Below are 14,626 nucleotides of genomic sequence, written 5' to 3' on the forward strand. Positions count from 1 at the left end.
AAAACATTTTGGGGAGTTTAGTGCTGTTAGTAGAAGGGGCAATCCTGTATCTTCTTTCTTTTCCTCATTTTGCTCTATGATTACATTTCTTAAATATTTTATGAATGTTTCATTTAGAAAAAAGTGTGAAATATTTAATAATTCTTTTCTTAATGAAATGAAGGTATGTATTTAATGAAAATATATTGCATTCTTTTCAGCAAGCTGTTTAATGCTCTGACATATCTCAAGCTTTAGAACTTGGCAATTTCCAGATGGATTTAGTTTTAACTCAGTCTCAAGCAGCATCTTGCTAAGTATTTTTAGACATTTTTAAATCTTGTAATTATTTTAGGGTAAAATGTGCCATAGCATAAACTCATTTCAAAGGAAAGCTATACTTGTAATCCCAATCTTAAAATTTCAGAATTTTAGTCAGACAGTATGCTTCAATGAGTCTTTCTTATGAAGATGAAATGTTATTGATAAGGAGAAATAGTATCATGTGAAATTTAAGATAGGGTAATCATACCACTAATGCATCTAAAACTTAAGAGTCTAGCATAAGAAAAGGCAATGATGTGTCTTTATGTCCTCTTTTCACAAGGTTATCACTGCTGAACAGATTTCAGAGAATAATGGCTGTCTATTTTTCATCAGGTCATCAATCAAATTTGAAAATTGAAATATGATCTCAGATTCTTTTATATTGTTTTATCAGATGATTAGACATACTTGCCAGGCAATGTGGGGGAAGGGGATTATGCCTTGGGGGGGGGTGGAGGGTGGTTCACAGTCATCACTAGTATCAGGTACTAAAACAGAACTGGCTGAACCCGAATTTGCAGCTTTCTCAAAGCAGTCTACTGGCCATATAGATGCTAATGATGCTTCCTTAGCAGAGCATACAAACTCAGTCCTTTTAGCAAGTTACCATTCACAGTTCAAGCCCTTAAACATTTTTCAAAAGCTCGGGTTGGTAGCTTAAAATCTTCTGAAAACTATTATCCTTCGCTAATTTTTACAGAGGAAGAATGTGCCATTCCTGTATTTCAGAGCCGGCCAATCCTGCTATATCCATCTCTGTGATGCCTTTAAACTTGTGACAATACATAGTTTAACATTTCTTCTCAAACCATGGCAGACCAACAGAACCATTTGTTAGCCATCTAGGGAAATAGCAGGAGAGACCTTCTTTCATTTAGAATGTAGCAGGTGTGAATTGATGTTCATTTTTATCAATGATCTGCAGTCACTCTGAAAATGCTTAAAAAATAGAAAATAAAATACCATGCAAAGATGAAAATGTATTTTATAGATTGAATTTGCACTCGTGATATTGGCTTTTATGTATATATTGATTTTTTTTTTTTTTTTTTTTTTTTTTTTTTTTTTAATACTCCAATAGGCTATAAGTGTATTTGTATGTTGGGGCTGTAAAAAATAAATCAATTTCTTCACAGTGATGTAGTATTTTATTACATCTACATCTATTCAGGCTGTAGAAAAGGAAGGGAAGAAATATGGGAATCATAGTTAATGCAGTGGTAGTAGATGAGGCTGAGGAACAAAACTCAGTTTAAATGCAATTCACTAGGAGACCTTTTACTAGGAACAACATGGGAATGAAATAAAAATCTTAACTCCAACAGTAGTTAACTTTACTTTTTTTTCCTAGACATTTGAGAATTTGGATGCAAAAATAAAAGTGGAGCAGTTAAACTTTGAGGATGAATGCAAATAGCTAAAATGTGTTTATTTTTAAGAAAGAAATCAGCTCTGCTGCAATGTTTCTAAATATTTGTGGTAAAGGCACCACTTTCTAATTAAAATGCTTATAGCTTAAAATATCAGCAATGCCTGTAGGTTCCCTACTGTGCCTGGGGACTCGTTCTACTTTTGGTAAAAATGAATTTCTGGCTACTGTCAGCTGATACGAGTGATCAATCTGCACTACAGACTATTTTAATTGGCATTAGTAGTTTTGTTTTCTCACTTGATATGAGGAAGTAGTGGAGTTTTCTTGGATTTCAGAATTTTAAGTGTCCTTTATCTGAAATGTATTGTTATAATGCTATTACATTTAATCAAGGTAACAATTCATTTAACAAAGACTTGAAAAAGTTATGTATAAAATACAAAGTTTGTTTCAACGGCAGCCTGTGATTTAAGACTTAATGTTTTCATATAAAGTTTTTGAGTTACTTTTGGGATTTTCTCTGGCTCTGTTGCATGAAATTTGTCCCATTTTCTTGCCATAGATATTTATTTCCTTTGTAGTTAGAAAAACTTCTGTGTGAATAATTATTTTGGATTTATATCTAAATCATGAAATTAGTTGAATAATTGGAATGTATTCACCGTTATGATGCAAAATGGTATGATGTAGTACAGTACATTTTTTTCTTGTCTGCTACAGATGAGAAATCATTAAAGACTAACCAGTTACAGTACACTTATGAGGTCCAATTAGAAATACATTAGCATCATTTACACAGCTGTGTTATATTGCATTTAAGACATAATGGCACATGGAATTCCTAATAGATGGGACAGTTCTCTACCAGCAGGTGTTGGTCTGACAGAATTGAAATATACCAGAGGAAAATGATAATTTTTTTGGAAATGTGCTAAAGGTTAGACAGATTCATCAATGTTTTACTTTTTAAAAATTCAAAGTATCAAGTCAGTTCTGCTCATTAAATATTTGTGTATTCAGAAGCTGTTTTTTCCCAGTTCTAACAAAATTAGCATATTTGACTATTTCTTAGGCAAGATAGTTTGTCACAATCTGTGACCATCTCTCTTACACTAAGGCAAACCTTTTTCTCTTTATAGTAAGCATTTCCTTTACACTATGAAAAAAAGTTGAGCTGACATTCTGAGATTAACACTAAGTATTTTCATAAAGTGTTCCAGGCGGAAAGTGACTTTGTGGTTTTCCTCATGGCAGAACTACCCTATATCTGATCTAGGAGTAGCATTTGCTATTCCCTAGTCAGAAATTTGCTGGAAAGAATGGATTGATAAACATAACTACTCTAAACATCTTTGGTATAAGTAACTGATTATTAATGTTAAAATTGTGTCCCTTGGTAGCCCCAGAGTGAGGTAATACTTACATCTCTCTCCTGAGATTTATAAAAATCTTTATAGCTATGTGCATCTGTCAGGCTCTGCTGATCCAAAGCTCCTCTTTGCCCTTGGGCATCTTTGCTTTCTTTAACCAGTGATTCTTTTATACAGCAAAAAGATACATATTAAATGAAAAAATGTAGTTTTTTCAAGATTGGCTTTTTCTTTGGTTTACTTCCTGTTGTTGATAGCTCTGCATCAAATGTCTAAACTTACATCATCTGTTTTTTTAGGGGGAGGAAGAGAGCCACGATGGGAGATACAAATTAATTAATGCTCTCTCTTGTCTGTTTAGATGCTCTTTGTCCTTGAAGATTCTTGAGATCTAACATATTTCCTCTGCTCACACCTATGAACATTGTATTAATCACGTAATACACATCATGTTTGGAAAACTCTGGAGATTGGACAAAGCCTTGTTAGAACTGAAAATCACATACCTACAATAAAGGTGTACAGTTAAGCTCTAATTTCTGGAGTGATGACAAATATTATCTGGTATATAGTATCAGAGAGAAGAAACAGCAATAAGTAACCATTGAAGTTTACATTTGATACTGGCTGCAATGGTGGAGTGCTCCATGTAGCAATGCATTATGAAGGACTATAAATTATCCTAGTGTTTTAACACATTTTAAAAGCTGAGCCCAATTTACTAAAGCATTCTCACTTTTGAATAAACTGGATTGAGAAATGAAATATACTAGTCTTAGCCATATGTATAAAGGTGATTTTATTAGAAGTTGATTCAGTGATGCAATACCCATGAAAATAGATGGAGGGAGAAAAATGGAATCTTGTTTTATTGTTGCACTGTCAGTTTAATCTGCTGAGCTAATCAATCAATGGGGATTTCTAATGTTAGATTGTCTGTGATGACTTTTTTCTTTGGTCTGGATGTGCATTATGTGTTCAGATGTTGCTGGTTTGTGTAACTGAAGCTCTCCCCTACCATTCTTGTCTGCAGTGGTTCCTGCAGGCCACTGGAGGACTGGCATATTAATTAGCACACAGTCTCAGTTGAGTGATTGGGACTCTGCTTTTTGTTTTTCTTGTTGAGTGTAACTCGTTTCGGAAAAGACTTTTGGGGGCTCTTCTGAGAGTTTCTTGGTTTTTTTTTTTTTTTGGCTAAATCATTTCAACAGCCAACAGGATTCTGCAACACTGATAGTTCCCTTTGAGAACAGAGTTTTCTGCATTGTTTGTGTCTAGTTTTGTGAAATAGGATGGACAAGAATGAGGAGAAACAGTGATTTTTCAGAACTTTGTTATGTAGTCATTAAGCTTTTTGGGAATTTTTTGGAGGGACTTATACCCTAGTAATGTGTCAACGGTTTATGGGCTGGTCCGGCCCAGTTCCGTGACCAGCAGGGCGGAGGAATCTGCGGATCCGCGCCTCTGGGAAAGCGGAAGCAGGGGACCCCAAAATACTTGAAAAACAACAGCACTGATCTGAGGTGGAACAAATGATTTTACTAAATATAGTATTAGTAAAATACAAAGAGAGAGAGAGAGAGAGAGAGAGAGTCTGTTTGAATTGTATAGACCTCACCACAATGCTGGGGTGAGAAGTGCAGTCCAGTTGAGTGACTGAAGTACAGACAGCGAAGCGCAGGTGGCGAAGCGCAGGCGGTGAAGCGCAGATAGCGAAGCGCAGACAGCGACGCGCAGGCGAAGAAGAATGATCAGGTGACCTTGCTTGGAGTTATATCCCCTTGCTGACCGCAAAGCCTCCTGGGGAAATGTAGTTCTTCTCCGACGGACGAACATTCGGCAGATATCAAACCCCACCCCAGTGCATTACATGATGTTATGGTGTGGAATACTGATGACCAAAAATCATAAAACCATGACATAATGGAATAGCAATTTCAAAGATAATTGTTTAAATATTCTTCTACTATGATGTCATCTGAGATAACAGTTGTTAAGACAGGCTTCTGTTAGACATACAATCATGAACACGTAAGTCTCCACACTCTTTCTCTTTGCTTTATTTCCCTTTCTGTGGTCTTAAATTCAGTAAAAAGTAGGCATTTGTTCTATAGAAGAGGGTATACTTCTATAGAAGAGGATAACTTTGCTATACACTCTTAAATGCAGATGTTCACTGTTATAACAAGGAAAAGTAATTGTTATGTGCTGATATTTAAGAAATTTAAGTGTAGATGATACCTTTAGAAGAAAGTAGTGCATATAACTTTTCAGTCAAAGATCAGTATCATCTATCCAGAAAACTGGTAGCAGTTGATGCTAATACACCCAGCTTTGCAAAATTCCTTTGTTATCCCTATTGGTCTAAATACTCTCTAAAGATAGGGAATGATGAACTTCATATTGTTTAGAGTATAGATAAATGAAGAGGCTCATGACTTGGATAGTTGTCTTAGTCTACTGCATCAAACAATATTCACAATGTATTAAAGAATCTCAGTAAAAGAATTTGCTGTGTCCTTTGTTGTTAGGATATCAATGAAGCTTTCTAGACTAGTATGTTTTCTGTTGTGCAGGGGTAGTTATTTTTGGGAGTAAAAGAAGGTATGGTGTTTTCAGTAGGAAAAACATCAGTGCTTCTCCAAATTCAGGGTGTGGATGGTTTTAGATATAATTAGATTATTAATGCTGTCCCATAATGCATGATTTTTTTTTTAGCTCCAAGCATGCACTGTTGTGACTCAGTGGTTTAATCTCTGACGTTGCTCTTCAGGAGTAAGGAAGATGGACCTTCAAATGTCCTTGAAGCCAGCCAGGACTGTCTCCCCATTCCTCTTTGAACTCTGACAAAAAAAAAAAAATGGTAACTGGTAGGAATGGCAGACATAACTTGAACAGAGACTGTTCTTTCATAGCTAATAAGTTATAAAGATACTGAAAGCCACAATTATTAGTAGGTTCAAATATTTTTTTAATGTAAAATGTACAGTATTTATCCTCACAGTGGATAAATCTAATTTCATTAATATTTAGAAATCTATGTGTAATCTGATTCTCTGTTTAGCTGCGTGCTCCGTGATGGAAGTACTTAGCATTCATTATATGGTAAGAGAGTAATATAAATATTTTTTATTTGTGTTAACTGAAGGATCATTTTCAGGGCTTTCTTTGAAGCAATAGTAACAAAGGTGTCCTCTGTCTGTTGCATGAAACACTAATATGCTTTCCTTACGGTCACTTGTTTTGATTGAAGAGGAATTGCCGGAGCTGAGAGGGCATAATGAATGCTATTACAAAGATGGTTTTAAGCACAGAGAAAAGAATAAAAACCGAAGTCCTTATATTAGCCCTTAGTACAGGAGGTCTGCCTATTACTTCTACAACAGCTGAGTGAGCATACATGAGAGCCATTTATAATGTGTATTGCTGTGTGTCTGCTCTGACTGCATACTTTGATGAAAGGTTAATTGAACAGTGTCAAGGAGCACAGCCCTGGTCATGTATGGAAACTGACAGGATGGTGGTAGCAGTCAGTACTTCATTACTTAGAAACAAATTCAGAAATCCTTCATCTTAAAGCTGGTAACTATCGAACAGTTCAAGAGCAAATGGTTTAACGTGTGGCAGCTTATGAGGTAGAGTTTTTATGCTAATGGAGCTTCACTTAACTCTGTGGCAACATCTCACTCTTGATCCTTTTGTGCATTGGAACAGACAGACCAGTCCTATCGTCACACGTCAGGGGATGTCTGCACATACCACAAAGCCAACTTATTTTACTGTTCCTACGTAAACACTTTGTATTTATGACTCAGTGTGCATGAAGGAAAATAGCCATAGCTACAGTGTGCGGGTGTTCAGGTGCTTGCTGCAGAAGCAGTCTCTGTGAGAACACGGAAGGTTCCGGTGGGTTCTGGTTGGTTCCGGCTGATTTTGCAGCTGCCCCCAGCGGGCATAGCTGAGCCCTGCAGCCAAGCTGGTGGCACTTCTGTGAAAGTGTATTGAAGAAAAAGAGCAAAGATGCTGGTCGGGCAGTGCAGAGTGAGGTAAAAAGTGTGAGAAACAGCCTTGTGACCATCAAGGTCAGCACAGCGGAGGAGCAGAGATGCCCCCATAGGCTGTGGAGAGCCCACGAAGCAGCAGGTGCTGCTGACAGGATCTGTGGCCCACAGAGGTCTGTGCTGGAGCTGGAGAAGACTGTGAGGAGGAGGAGGAAAACTGTTATGCAGTGACTGTTACACACTGCTTTCCTGCCCTGGGGAGGCGGAGAAATGTCAAGAAGATGGGAATGAAGGAGGCAAGTTGAGTCTGGGGAGGTGTTGCTTTAATTTTTGTTTTTGTTTCTCACCGTCTCAATCTATGTGACGTAGAAGTAATTTTTCCCCGAGTCTATTTTGCTCCTGATTGTAGTTGTCAAGTGATGTTCCTATTTTGCACAAGCCTTTTCATCTTATTTTCTCCTTGCACTAACTTGTGGGGAGTGAGAGAGTGTCTGGCAGGTAGCCCAGGCCAGCCCTCCCTGCTGTGCTGTGCAGCTGCACCAGCCAATACTGGCAGCGTGTTGGGCGCTTCATTTTCTCAAATCCTTCACCAAAAACTGTATGTAAGCACATGGAGGTAACAAATAGCACTGGATCCTGCATTATTGCTTGAAGCTTCTGTCTGGTTCAGTGATCATTGCATCAATGGGATTTATTTCTAGTGATGGGTTTAGGTACTTTGTTCTACTCTCCACACACACACACACACACACACACACACACACACACACACACACGTACATACACCACGGCCCTCTCTGGTCTCCTCTTTCCTCTATCTGTTAGAAAAAAAGTCAGAAAGAAATCTGGGAAATGCCAGTCTTGTATCCCATGGGACACTTTGGGCTTTATGTCTCTGCTTATCACCTCACCTGTAGACTAAGTTCACTAGCTGAGAAGTATTTCCTATGATGAGTTTTCCTTCATGTAGCATAATTACTGCTTTTCAGAGAATTTTTGCCTAAGGAAAATATGAATTGGACAGACTACAGATTTCAACAGTAGATTATTTACCCCTCACTTTACAGGTATTTCATCTTTTTGGAAAAAAAAACATCAGTTCTCTTCAGGGAATTCCAGCAAGCTGGCTATACCACAAACACCCAGAAATACCCTTGTGCTGTCAGGCCTGGAATGGGTATTGCCATCACAGTACTTGAACATTCAGTTGCTCCATCTCAGAAGTTCCCCAGTCCACAAAGCAAAACCACCTACCTTCCTGATCCTTCTGGCCATGGAAGCAGATCTGGCCACAAGGTAAGGTCAAAACAAGGGGGTGAGATTATTATCCTGATTCAGTGGGCAACACTGAATATGTCACTGGCGTTCCCTGTTGCTGCTTTTTCTGTTTCTTGGCACATTTTTTGCAACTCCAGTTCCTCCCTTTCTCTGCCCTGGTCTCTGAAATAAACAGCATACACTATTACTTCTTACCCCATAGTCTTTTTGCTACGTACATACTCAAGATTTGTGCTTCTGATACTAAATTACCTAGCTAACCTTGACCTCATACATTATTATATGGTTATTCAGATGCTCTTTGCCTTGTAACATTTTGTTCCCCAAAGTGTACACAGCTCTCTTTCAGTTACCTGTGAAATTTAGCCATTTCACACATAACACATCCTAACTCACCAGTGAAATTCTGCCATTCCCATGGCACCAGCTGTAAATTTTGTCAGCTTCTCATCCTGTAATCTGTCATGTTTAGCAATTTCTGATGGCCTTTCCAGTGTGTTTTCCAGTATACTTTGGTTGGGTGCACCATAGGCATCCTGTCGCCTGCCCTTAGCCCTAACCAGCCAGGTGCTGGCTGTTGCTACCCATGTGTAAGGTATTACACTTCCGTGTTAAAGACATTAGTCTCTTACAACTATCCTTAGCTTCCAGATATGTTTACAAGCATTGAAGAAGGAAGAGAAGTCATAGTATTTTAAAATATTTTTAATGAAACAGGAAATTGGGTGTATAGATTGTAATCATACTAGAGGATTTTTGGCACTGATGACAATGTAAGTTTAGAAAATAAAATAAAAAAGAGGAAGGTCAAACTATCTCAAATTCCAATTTTCATGTATTCAGCAAAATTAATAGGAACAAATTTTTAGAAGGAAAGACCCATAGTTCTGCTATACAAACGGAAGGTCAAATTTCAAGATATACTTGGTCTCTAGGCACAAAATTATTTTTACAAATCTTACTACTTATTTTACTGCTTTCATACATGCTGAGTTCTTCTGAGAATATTGTGGAGCATCTTCTTTAATCCATAGGCCGTATAATGGGAAACTTTCAGACTTCAAGTTTGAAAAGGCTGCTTTTACTATCCTTTTCAGTAGTAGTGAATGTTAGTATTCAATCTTAGCTTCCTTTAGCTGGCCAGTGCCAGTTTCGTTTCTTATCAGCTTTTCTATTTTTATAACTTATTGGATTTGGATGAGTATTTAAGATTACATGTGAATTTTCCCATTTACCTTGCATTCAAGAAACCAAGCAATTTTTGTTACCTGACTGGTTGTTAGAGACTTTTCATTGAAGTAGACTTTAGGAAACTGTAGCTCATGTAAAGACTTAAAGATGGCATAAATCAAATAAGAAGCAGTATTAGAGATTTTGGAAAACTTAATTTTGACTCCCAAATGCCTCTATCTGGTGGCTGTTTGTGATGTTTTTTTCTTGTTTGTTTGTTTGTTTAAGATTAGATTTAATTTTAGGTTTGAGGTCCAGATCTAAAAGATGTCTCTTGTAGCAATCCCAAAATTTTCCATCTGAAGAGGATGGAAATAGAAAGATAACAAACTTCTGGTGATGTTTGCTTAGGTTGCTCATTACTCAACTGCCACTGGTTACTACCGTTCATTTAATGAGTGGTGTTAAAAATGACTTTTCCAAACATCAGTGTTTTCTTTGAAATTCAACATTCAACATAGTTCCTTGTGTTTTCTTTGCTTTCTGTTGTAATTAATTTCAAATACTTAATATTTATGTGAATGTCGTTCCAAATCTTCGATTTTTCTCTTTGCCCCCTCAGTTTTGCAATAAACTTTCTTAGATGAAGTGTTTGAAGTGCTAGCTAAGTGTTTAAATATGTATTTAAATATTCTGAAGTTTTGATATTATTCATTCCCATTCTTTAATTGTTATAATGTTTCCTTGTTTTATAATCTCCGTATACACTGGAGAAATTTTTTTTAATGAGTTGCTGTCCACAGTGATGCTTCTGTCCCTTTCTTGTGTTGATTTTCTATGACTAGTGTAAGATGAATGTAAGTTGTTTGCTCTTTTTCTCTCAGCCTGCATTTGCGGACTTGCAGATTTCACTTCCATCATGTCATCTTTCCTTGGAAAATGAAGATTCTATGATATCAAAACATTTCTCAAAATTACACAGATTGCATCAAAATATTTTATGGAAACTAGGTCTGTTAGGAAGGCTGCCCAGATTGCATAGATTCTAGCCAGGCTTTTTGGCTCTGTGACTGCCGGGTTAATGGAAGACCATGTCACTCTTCCCAGACTTTTCAGGCTGTTTTGATATGTGCACTTTTCCTTTGTGAGACTAAGTATTGCAAGTCTCTCAGGTTGTCCAATTTGACCATTCCAGCTGCAAGCTGGGCTGATGCTCCTTGTGGATCCACGTCTTACGGTGGAGAGGGCTGGAGGGATGTTGGGCGCCTGGCTGCCCAACATCATGCCTGGAAGACTGTGTATAGGAAATGGACCTAGAGGATATTGGTTGATGCTCTGCTTGGCACAAAACCCGCAGTGTGACAGGGTGTCCAAGGGGGCCAAGAAAGACATGGAGATTCTGGAGTGTGTTCCGTGAAGGACAACAAAACTGGTGAGAGGTCTGGAGCACAAGCCTTATGAGGGAGCTGGGATGGTTTAATCTGCAGAAGAGGAAACTTAGGGGTGACCTTATTGCACTCTAAAACTCCCTGAAAGGAAGATTGTGGTGAGGTGGTTTTCACCCTCTTCTCTTGTCTCACATGTAACTAGCAATAGGACTACAAGGAATTATGTCCAGTTGCACCATGGCAAATTCAGATTGGATATTAGGAAACATTTCTTCTCTGAAAAAGTGGTCAGGCACTGGAATGGACTGCCCAGGGAAGTGATTGAGTCAACAACCCTAGAGGTATTCAAGGAACACTTAAATATTGTACTGAGGGACATGGTTTAGTAGGAGGTATTGGTGATAGGTGGGCAGATGAACTGGATCATTTCAGAGGTCTTTACCAGTCTTGATGATTCTATGATATTTAAACATCTCGTGTTGTATTGTTGTGTGTCATGTTGTGTATACTTTTATAGTTCAGTGGATTATTTGTACAATTTTTATAAACTAGAACATGGCATTATTTCCCAGTTCTCAAAAAAACAAAAACAAAAACAAACGAACAAAAAAAGTTCAGTAATGATGTTGAATGTTAAGAAGTTACTCTGTAACTTTACTGTAGTTCACTACTGTCACATTTTTCACAATTGATTTTTTTGGGCTTTGCCATAAAGGGTTATATATATATATCTTTATATAAATAAATATTTATATAAAATAAAAATATAAAAACTTATCTTTATGTAATTATATATATTTAAAGGAAAGGAAGGAATATATTATACTTCACATTACCTTGAAAACTGTCTAAGGTTTTATTTAGCAAATAGTTGTGTGACTAGATCATATTATTCTCCAACCATCACATGTTTTACATGATTTGACTTTGTGGAGATAAACGCCTTGGGTTACGTATAGTACAAATTATAACAACATAATGCAATTTTGTAAAGGATCTTTTGTAATTGCTTATCACACATGTTTGTGCATGATAGATAGGAACAATAAAAGAATAAATGAAACTATTTAAACAAAGAAGTGTTATCAGAACAATGTTTTGGCTGATTTGTCTGAAATGTTGATTACTTTTTTTGCAATATGTCCCAGTCTGAACACTCCAAAGGCATCAGTCTCTCTTGGAATGCATTAGGAACCATTAAATAGAATTGATGAAGAGCTTACTTTCTGCAGATTTAAGATCAATAGCTGAGACTTCAGGGAAGACTTGGCTGCTGCTGCTGGATAGGTTATAAGATGATCTTCTGAGTGCCTGGGGCAAGGTCATCATATTTAAAGAGTGAATTCTTACTGTACATTGTTGTTCTTATGGAGTCAGTATAAGAAGAGCAGTTACAAAGCTTTTGCTCTACTTGGTGTGAATACAAAATCTATAAATTGTATTGCATAAGAATCAGGTGAATCATGAAAGACTAACTTGAAAAAAAAAATACTTGCCTACATAAAACATAAGAATTTAAGATTAGCACTTCAAAATCAAACTTCCATCTGTACACCTGGATAGCTGTCCAGCTGTGGCTGCAAGTGGCTGGGCTGTAAGCCTTCATTCATTCTTAAAGATCAAGATCAAGATATACAGATGAAACTACAATTCAAAATTTCTCATTATATTTTGACCCCTTTGCGATCTGGCTTTTCTAGTACCAGTAGCTCACAGAATACCCTGTTCCATATGGACTGGTCCCTGCTCTCTGGAGCCTATTATAGCAGAGACCCAATAATAAAATTAGTTGTTGGTTACTGCATTTTCATCTTATCTTGTTCTATCAAGTGCTGAGAAATCCTTCTTTCTCCGTTAAGAGCTCTGAGAAACTAGGAAGTCAAAATAGGCTTAAAAAGTCATATAGAAGCAGGGAAGTTCCATGCAGAGAGCCCTGTCACTTAGATAAATACCCAGTCCAGTCATGGATTTCTACGCACTGATCATTATTTGCAGGAGGTACATCAGCCCAGTCTAAGAGAAACCTCAGTGAAACAAACAGATTCTACACTGTGCTTTCTTTTCCTCTGCACTTTAAAGGAGAAGTGTGAAGTGATGAATATTCCCAAATGACTGTCAACTGCTAGATCTTAACTAATATAACTAAGATCATTAAGTTCATATTAATTACAGGTTGATTCAACTTGCGTTGTTCTTCCCTACCTTTAGTAGAGAATAGAGTTTTAATATTATAGTTCTGACTTTCTCTAGATGATCTGTTTATTAACTGATAAAAGAAGCAGACGTACCTGTGTAACGTTCCACTGTCTTCTTGCATACTGTGATATAGTTTCACTTTCTTCATTTTTTGCTAAAATGCTACTGCTGTATTTTGCTATAGATGCTATTGGTCTTCCTTAACCACAAGGCAATTTCTCTCTTTTCCTCTAATTTCTCTCTTCCTCTATCTCAGCTTTTTTGGCTGCTTTTGATCTTTGATTTTTTTTTTTTTTTTTTGCTAAGTATCTGATCTTGAGATATTTTAAGTCATAGCATCATTATAACATATGAAGTTAAAGGGAATGACCTGTTTAGACCTCTTCCATCTAGCTTCCCATTTGTTTAAGAGGTTTGACTATTTGCCTTGCAAGACCAGATATAGTATTTTTTTTTCACTACCACTTCCATTACTCCTGTTAATTTTACTGCTTTGGGCCATGTTAAATTTGCTTTTACCAGGAATCATCTTTGAAATATCTCATTATTAACAGCGCATTCATTCTCTCAGCATGTCCTGTAGGACATTTCTAAATAGGCAATATTTCATTAATGTTTTAGGCTGTCACGTATACGATTATATTATCATACAGCTATAATAGCATTTTGCCTTTCCCTATCATGGAATATTTTACAATGATGTTGGTTTTGATATGTTAGTTTTTTGCAATCCTTTACAGATCTTCTGAAGTCTCATCTCCTGGTTTCTGAGTCTGCTACGAACTGCTTAGGACAGGATAAGTTTTACTACTTTGTTCATTTAGGAAAATTGATTTATTTATTCTCTCTAATCTTATATGTGACAAAATATTGGCCTAGAGTTTCAATATATTGCTCCAATCCTTATTTTCTGCATTTGACGGTACATATTTCCTAGAAATTATTCTACTTTTTGTTACCATTTTTATTAAAGAACCATTTAGTTTTTAAAAGCAGCCCGTATTTATAATGATGAAAATAAATTCCTGCTCTGTTTCAGCAATATAAAAACCACAGTAGAGGAAAAACTCTGTAAAAACAAGGGTGGAATGGAGAATAACTCCCTTTTGTTGTGCTCTTCATTCATTTCCTGGGAAACTATCCATTAGCCCTGTGGAATATTTTGCTCTGGGTCCCACAGGGCAGTCAGCTGGTGTGCACTTAGCAGACATATACTTAAAATAATTTGTCTAATTATTACTTGCCATCACCAACTGCAATTTGAAAGAGTCAGCATATAATTAACTTGTTTTCAGAATTATTGGTCTTGTAGATTCAATTAGTATTTGGAGTTATATACGTATTTTTGATGTCTTTTTTTCCAGCATGATCTAGGAACTTGTCACTCAAGGCTAGTACACACATTTATTTTCTACTTTGAAAAAGTCATTTAGATAGATTTCGGCTTTTCTGGAGAGTTTCTGTGCTCTCTTTCTATTCAAGTTGCACCATATGTTAGTAGTTATATTTTACGGGACAGTGTCACACGTGAGCTGTGTAATGTGC

Source organism: Centrocercus urophasianus, unplaced genomic scaffold (assembly GCF_019232065.1).
Source record: "Centrocercus urophasianus isolate 14NV4802_14NV808 unplaced genomic scaffold, USGS_Curo_1.0 seq_18, whole genome shotgun sequence".
NCBI classification, from domain to species: domain Eukaryota; kingdom Metazoa; phylum Chordata; class Aves; order Galliformes; family Phasianidae; genus Centrocercus; species Centrocercus urophasianus.